This window comes from Cyrtonyx montezumae, unplaced genomic scaffold (genome assembly GCF_038088225.1).
Source record: "Cyrtonyx montezumae isolate F1298 unplaced genomic scaffold, pur_monq_1.0 scaffold_8, whole genome shotgun sequence".
Classification (NCBI taxonomy): Eukaryota; Metazoa; Chordata; class Aves; order Galliformes; family Odontophoridae; genus Cyrtonyx; species Cyrtonyx montezumae.
In genome coordinates, this window is record NW_027072089.1 from 103,646,818 (window position 1) to 103,653,947 (window position 7,130).

The window sequence follows — 7,130 nt, forward strand, 5'->3', positions numbered from 1 at the left end:
GAAGTGCACTTCTGCTGTTTAGTTGAAATCCTATCATCTTTACCCTTGCAAGGTTTTTCTTGGCTTGAGATACAGTTGTTTTTGTCATTTCCTCACCAGGCACAACACAAAGGCTTTATTGACTATTCTAGCTTCAGTAAAGGAAGATACCAAGGAGAGTTTTGTTTATCTGGTTGGCTCTAGCACATAAAAGACTTACATTGAAACCATTTTCAGCACAGTGGGAGCCAGGGCTGCCGAGAGCCTGAGTTAGTGTTATTAATTTTTAATTCTTTATTATTGCACCTAATATACTTCAGCCATTTACAAAAACAGTTCCTAGTACACATTTTTTCCATCCTTTCACTTCTAATTTTGGGCACCAGAATCCACAAGTTTGATTTCTGCTCCAGTAGGGCAAGCATGCCCAATTAGATCTACAATTCTGGGAACCATCTCTAGGAGCAGAATTTTCCCTTCCCAAAAGGCTGATGAAGCTGAAATCATCCCTTGCCACAGCCAAAGGTCCTCCGGTGCTGGAGCATGAGGTGCTCTCCAGTCTGAATCTCTGGGGAAGCACTTCTTCTTTATGGGGAAGGGCCCAGGGCACCCATGACCAGCTGAGCTGGTGAGAACGTAGGTCATAAGCAACCTGGATTGTGCAAGTCCCGCAGCACCTGACTGCTTCCCCACTGTAGGCAGGAGGGAGGAGGGAAGCTTAGCACATGTTAGACATGACAATATGGGCCATATCTGGATCAGTGCCCCAGAGCACCTGTGTGTTGCAGGCAAGGCATCTTGCTCTGCTTGTCTTCAATCTGCTCTTCAAGAGGTCTGTCAGTGTCCCCTAATTCTCATGCTGGAAGAGCTACCACACGCAGAATTTGGAAGCACATCTTACCACAAGGACCTTAAGCCGTAGTACATATTACAGCAACCTCTGGCCCCTCCAACAAATGCCTGCGCCAGGTGGCAGAAGGAAATTGAAACTGGTCCCTGATATCCACCTTGATTCCCTTTGCTGAGCTGCATCCAGCCTTGGCTGGCAGTCAAGTTCTGCAGCACAAAAATCCCCAGTCCTTGTACGGGCAGCACACGTGAGTTGCTCTTGCTACAGAGAAAGCTTCTTGCAGGCCGAGAGCTGGCCCAGGAATAGGTTTGCTTTCATGAGAAAAGGTTGCAGGTTCAGGCTCTAATTTGTTTGATAATTTTTTATTGTGCTGGCTAACATGCTGAAAAGAGATTTATTCATGAAGAGGGCAACGTCAGCATCTCTTCCCTGTGCAAACAGATGAAGAAAAAAAAAATCTGCAAACAGCAGAAGTAAGTGAGAAAGCATGAAGAGCAGCATATGAAATTACCCCTGGATTTTTGGGTCACTTTGGAGCACTTTTCAATTTTATTTATTAAACAGTTTCTGCACAAAGCGTGTTTTGCTTGACACAGGCATCACACAGTGAATACTAAAAGGATGCTGGAGTTCTGAGGCACTGGGGGCAGGAGGAGGGCGGGAACATCCCTTTTATTCCTGGAGTTATTGTTTTATAAATAAAAGGTGCTGCTGACACGGTGTGTATAGCACAGATAGGGCATAAAGGATCACTGCAGTGGGTTGATAGGGATGATCTGTCGCTGAAAACCCATTAGTGCAGACAGTAGGTGAGGTAAAAGTGCTGAAATGTCAGGATGTGGAATGCCAGGAGAACAACCCTTAAAATAGTTCCTCCAAAAATAGCCTCTGTGGGCAACAGGAGGGGGCTCTGCCTGCATTTATTTCTATTACGGCTCAGTGACATGCTGTCCCTCGAGCGCTCCTGCTCACAGACAGCAGCAGCCCAGGGATGGTGCAAGCATTTCCCTGCACATGTGTGTAGCTGTGACTTGAAGAGGGGTGGCCTAGGGAGCAAAGCAAAGGCCAGAACAGCACAAAGCTGCGTGGGTGGCTGCAGAGATGCTGAGGCTTGGTGTGCCCCTAACCAGGGTTCTGGGAGCACCCAGCAGTGCTTTGGAGTGGCCCAGCCACACCTCGTGAAAGGATGACACCTGGAACTCAACCTCTCTTCAGCTTCTGCAGGGAAAATGCCTAGGGGAAAAAAACGAAAAGACATTCCGACTAAGAGCAAGTCACCATGTGCCCCCTGAACACAACAGCCAGAGGACAAGCTATGCCAGACTTTGCTCCTGCTGCACACCACAGCCACAACCCAAGGCAGAGAGGGAAAGCCCCCACGGAAAGGGAAACTGTAGGAGATTTGCCCATTTTGGCACGTGCTGAAACACAGCTGTGTCAGCAGCGTTTCATCTGCAATATGTGCAGCGAACATAGGTGGGAATTCAGTGCCTGGTTTGCAGCCGGCAGCCTGCAAGTCAGCGTGATGACTCAGGGCTTTCGCTTTCTCTGCAGGCAAAGGCAGCTCTGACCTCTCAGGCAGAATTTCCGTTGCTCGGGATAAAAGGCCACTTCTTGCTCTCCTGGGTCTTGTTCTGATAAAGCCAATATTGCCTACTTGTGGCACGTCAGAAATTCTGTAAACGATTGTCACTGCCCTGAAAAAAGCTGTGATCACTGTCTACTGGCATTATAGCCAGCTTTTCTGTGCTTAGCAGTGGTGTTTTCACACCCTTTGAAACTCGCTGATCTGATGATCTCCCTGAGATCAGCGGGGGAACAGCGTCCCCCTCCATTGGGTACAGCTCTTATAGGCACCTTGCTCCTGGCATCTGGTTTTGTATGTCTGCAAATCCAAAAGGGATTCTTCCAAAAGCAGCAGCCATCCACTGCTTCCAGCACCTCCAGGGCTTTGCCTTCCTCCAGGTGACAGCAGAAGGCGGGTGTCAGATTTACACCTCAATCAGACCCAATGAAATCATTGAATCATCAAATCATTAAGGTTGGAAGAGACCTCCGAGATCATCTAGTCCAACTGTCAACCCATTACCATCATGCCCACTCAAATCACACAGGATTTGGAATAACTAAAGTGTAAGCAGTTCTTTTGGGGTGTTTTAAAGGATGAGGTGGAAGTAAGTCTAAGTGATGCTGTGACTGTACCAATGGCTGAGGAAATACGAGCATCGCAGCACTTGGGAAGGTATGGGAAGGAGGCAGAGTGTAGCTTTGGAAGCATAAATCACAAAACATATCTATCTTTTCTAGCCATTAGGAAACGAGAATGAATGACAGAAACAGAGAAAAGAGAGAAGGTCAATGGAGAAGGGCTAAAGGTTAATTCCCCGATTCCCAGGATATGAAAGGTAATGACCCTAGATGCCTGTGAATTTCCTTTCAAAAGAGGCATCATTGTTTAATGCACTCTTTTATTACCACTCTTTTCACTCAGTTTTTTCACTCAGTTTCTCAGTGATCCAAGATGGTCTTCTCTTCTGCTATTAATATGAGAACAATTCACACAACATGGTCTTCTGATGGATCGTGAAGTTTTCAACACGTTAGGTAAGGGCAGTAAATCTATCAGAAACCCAACCTATTCCTGCTGAAGTCAATGGAAACTTTGCCTCCAATGTCCATGGTGATGCGAAAGGTCCAATTGCAATGACTAATGGCATTACTCACATCTTTACTGGAACCTGTTGTTTATGAGCAATTCCAAAATGTTTGTTCAGAGCTCTCCATTTAGATGCAAACATTGTCAGCTTGCACTGCATTTTATGATACCGGGAGCTCTCAAGCCCCACTGTCTGCCATGCAGGCTGCCCACTGGTCTAGTTTAAGTGAGGGATTTGCTTTATGGAGCTTACAAAGGGCTCTTTTGCATACTGAATGCTGTACATCACAGGAAAGCTGGAGGAGCAGTCCATGTCTTAGACCAGAAGTTGAACGATCTTAGAACAAACTTAGACCAAAATTTGAAAGGCAGGTGGAGGAAGTCATGGTCCTCTCTATCTTTTTCTCCTGAGCCTTCAGGAGATGTTGGACACCGGTGTACAGACCCAGCCCCATGTGACTTGTTTTGCGCCATCCGGCTACCACTAAACCATATTTGATACTTGATCAGTGAGCTGCTCCCCACATAAATGGCACTTACAGAGCTGTGCCTTATCGGCACATCTCAGAGCACCAGACACATATACTGCCATTTTTCAGGATGTGGGATGCAAGATGAATAGATTTCATTCCATGACTTCCAAGCCTCCATCCTGGGGCTGCTAATGAACTGCCCCATTCACAGCAGTTATGGCAGCTATTTATGTTAAACAGATTAAAGGCTGAGCGCCTCAGATTTTCTCTGAGTGATGTGTTGTTTCAGCTTCCTTTACGTCAAAATTTGTTTGCGCAAGTGAGGAAAAGATTGTTCATAGACTCGAGTTAATTTTTTTTTATGGTAGAGATGTTCTCCGCTGAGGGGCTGAAAAGGTTGGTGTTGTGTGCTGTGTGACCATTATTTATTAAAGTACCCGTGACTCTTTCCATGCCTTCTAAGGAGACTTTTAGGGCAGATGCAGTGGGAAGGACTTCACCACCTCCTACAGGACTAAGGCACTTGTGGCCCAGATCCTCTCTCACCGAAGTCAACAACACAACTCCTAAAAACGAGCTCTGTCAGGCAACGAGCACTTCTTTACGTACCATAAGTTACAAGACTCAAAAGTAATCAACTCCTTATGTTTTTCACAGCTTTGGTATTTATTGGGATTAGAATCAGATTCTTTGGAAACACTTTCTAGCACTGTTTAAAGACTCAATATTCTGTTTTGTGCCATTTAACCGCTTGGAAGCTTTTGTTCAAAAATAACTGCAAGTATTCTTATGCCATAAGTATAATGGGATGATTGCATGACTACAGAAATCCTGGAAATGTACATAAACAAGATGACAAAACTTCCTCTGCCTCGTGCTTGTGCGTGCTCCCTCTCTCCTGCACACACACTCTGCCCTGTGTTGGAGATTTGTTCCCATTTTGCCCTGATTACCAAAAATTCTGTTCTCTCTCTTGTAAGAATCCCCTCGGTCAGCAATGATGGGGATGCAGCCCTTACTCCCCAGCATTCCCCAGGCCACCAGCCCCAGGGTCCTCACCACAGACAGATGTTCTCCTCTGCACTTCTTCCAGCACCAAGGGCTGGGAGTACCCGTGCCCTTGAGTGCTCTCCCAGATCAATAGCCTCCTGTTGCTGCACAAACACCTAACTGGAGTGGAGATGTTTATTTTCCAAGTGGGAGATGCTGCTCCTGTGACAATGTTTTATTACGGCGATTTTGATGCCGAACCGGCAATCTGTGCGCCAAGACAAACCTCCCCTGGATTTCAGCGCGAGCACTGCTTGGCTCAGGATTGCAGAATTAGCTCTTTGCTTTTATTTTTTATTGGAAAACAAGCCTGCACTTGACAAGGAAAAGGCAGTAAGTGGATCATGTCAGGGAGACGTGCTCCTGTGAGAAATTTCTAGCAGGAAAAACCCAGCTTCAGGACGGCAATGGACCGTAGTTTCAAGAACTCTGGGGAGCAACACTCGGGGTCCGAGGGAAAGGGGAACCTGCAATGTCAGGGGAAAAGCCCCATTGCAACGCGTGCCTCAGGCACCTGTCTGACAGCACGGGCAGAAAGGTTGCAGCCGCGGAATGAGGATTGAAAGCGCCCACAGGGGAGCTCGGGGCGGGCGGGCGTGTGCCCCCCCAAGAAAGGCAGCAGTCCCAGAAGAAGGGCACAGAGCCTGAGGGGCGCTGAGCTCCGGCAGCCTAAGGACCAGCGACAGAACGGCCGCTCAATATTTTAATTCATCTCATTCCATCACAGGGCGCGCGCACCACAAACCCCGCACGGCTAGGCGTGCAGAACCGGCTTTTAGCTACGGGCTGATGGGGAAGGAAGATGCTCCCGGCCCCCTCCCACCTGTCCCCCAGCCCAGCCCTACGGACACCATTTTGCGCAGGGAGGGGGTAACCGGGGGTCGGTCCCGCCCGGCTCCGCAGTGGCAGGGCTGCCCCGTCACCTGACCGCCGTGCGCGCGCACCGCACCGCACCGCGCCGCCTCCCCCCCCCCCCCCCGCATCCCCTCCCCTCCCGCGGGGGCGGGGGTGCCCGGTATATACGGCCCCGCCGCCCCCGCCCCTGCCTGCCTCCTGCAGCAGGGGAGGCCGCCGCTCGCCGCCGCACCGCGCCCGGCCCCGCAGGTGGGCGAGCCGCAGCGGGGCCCTCCGGGTGAGTGCGCGGGGTTCCTCCCCCCTCCCCTCCGCCGCGGGGTGAGAACCTGTTGCGGGGCTGCGGGCGGTCCCGGTTCCTTTTCTCCCCCCAAGTCCCCCCCCCCCGCCACCGCGCCGTGGGTCCGGTGAGCAGGGCGCTGGGGCTGCGGGAAAAGTTTCCGCAAGTCGCGGGGGGACTCGGGGCAGCAGCACTGCGCTGCGGGCGGGGCGGGCAGTGCGGAGGTGCTGGGTCCTCGGGGGCTCCCCGCTATTGGAGTACTATTTCTCAAGTTCTCGTGCCCCCCAACTTCAGCGAGCATCGCATCCGCCGCTCCCAGCCCCGCAAGGCGCGGGGCAGAGCGCGCCCCGCCGCTCGCCCACCTCTCGCCGCGCTCGGACGGCCGCGCGGTGCCGGCGCTGCCCGCAGAGCCCCATCCGTCGCGGGGGCACGGCGCGGCTCGGGGCGCTGCCTCGCGGGAAGCTTCCAGAAGTGTGGCGGCGTGGCCGTGGGCGTGCGGCATGCTCCCACCTCCTGCGGCCGTGGCCGCGGTGCGGCAGCCCCGGGAGGCGGCACGCACGGCCCCGCGCCCGCTGTGCCCGGAGCCATCGCGGGGCGGGCGGTCGACGGCGTCGGGCTGAGGTGCTGCCGAGCAGAGCTGCTGCGAAGTCAAAAGAAAAAGCAAACCAAAAAGAAGAGGTGTCACAGCCCTTCCTCCTGTGGTACGGCAGCAGATGCGTGTGTGTAGCATCGCTGTTAATGAGCTCTGTGTGGCAGTTCTCTGACGGAAACGCGAGGGTGTCTGCTTGAGGAGGAATGGGAAGGGGTGTTGGAGGGGCCCTTGGATGTCCAGCATCACTTGAGTGCTGCCCTTCGTCCTAGCCGGGCACCTCACGGAGGTGTGAAATACCAGCTTTCAAGCTTTTGTATTTCGTTGGGTTTTTTGGTTTCTTCCCCCTGAAGCTTTATCAGGGAGTGGTTACACATGGATGCGCATTGCAGGTGTTGCTT

General features: G+C 51.7%; 1 long non-coding RNA gene across 1 annotated transcript; it reads right to left on the reverse strand.

Annotated features, from left to right (window-relative positions):
* Positions 1-1,179: 1,179 nt before the first annotated feature.
* Positions 1,180-6,707, reverse strand: LOC136058832 (uncharacterized). The gene is made up of 3 exons (XR_010623166.1): positions 6,503-6,707; positions 2,005-2,062; positions 1,180-1,258 (listed from the first exon to the last, which is right to left on the reverse strand). It is a non-coding gene; the product is annotated as an uncharacterized LOC136058832 (long non-coding RNA).
* Between the last annotated feature and the right edge of the window lie 423 nt (positions 6,708-7,130).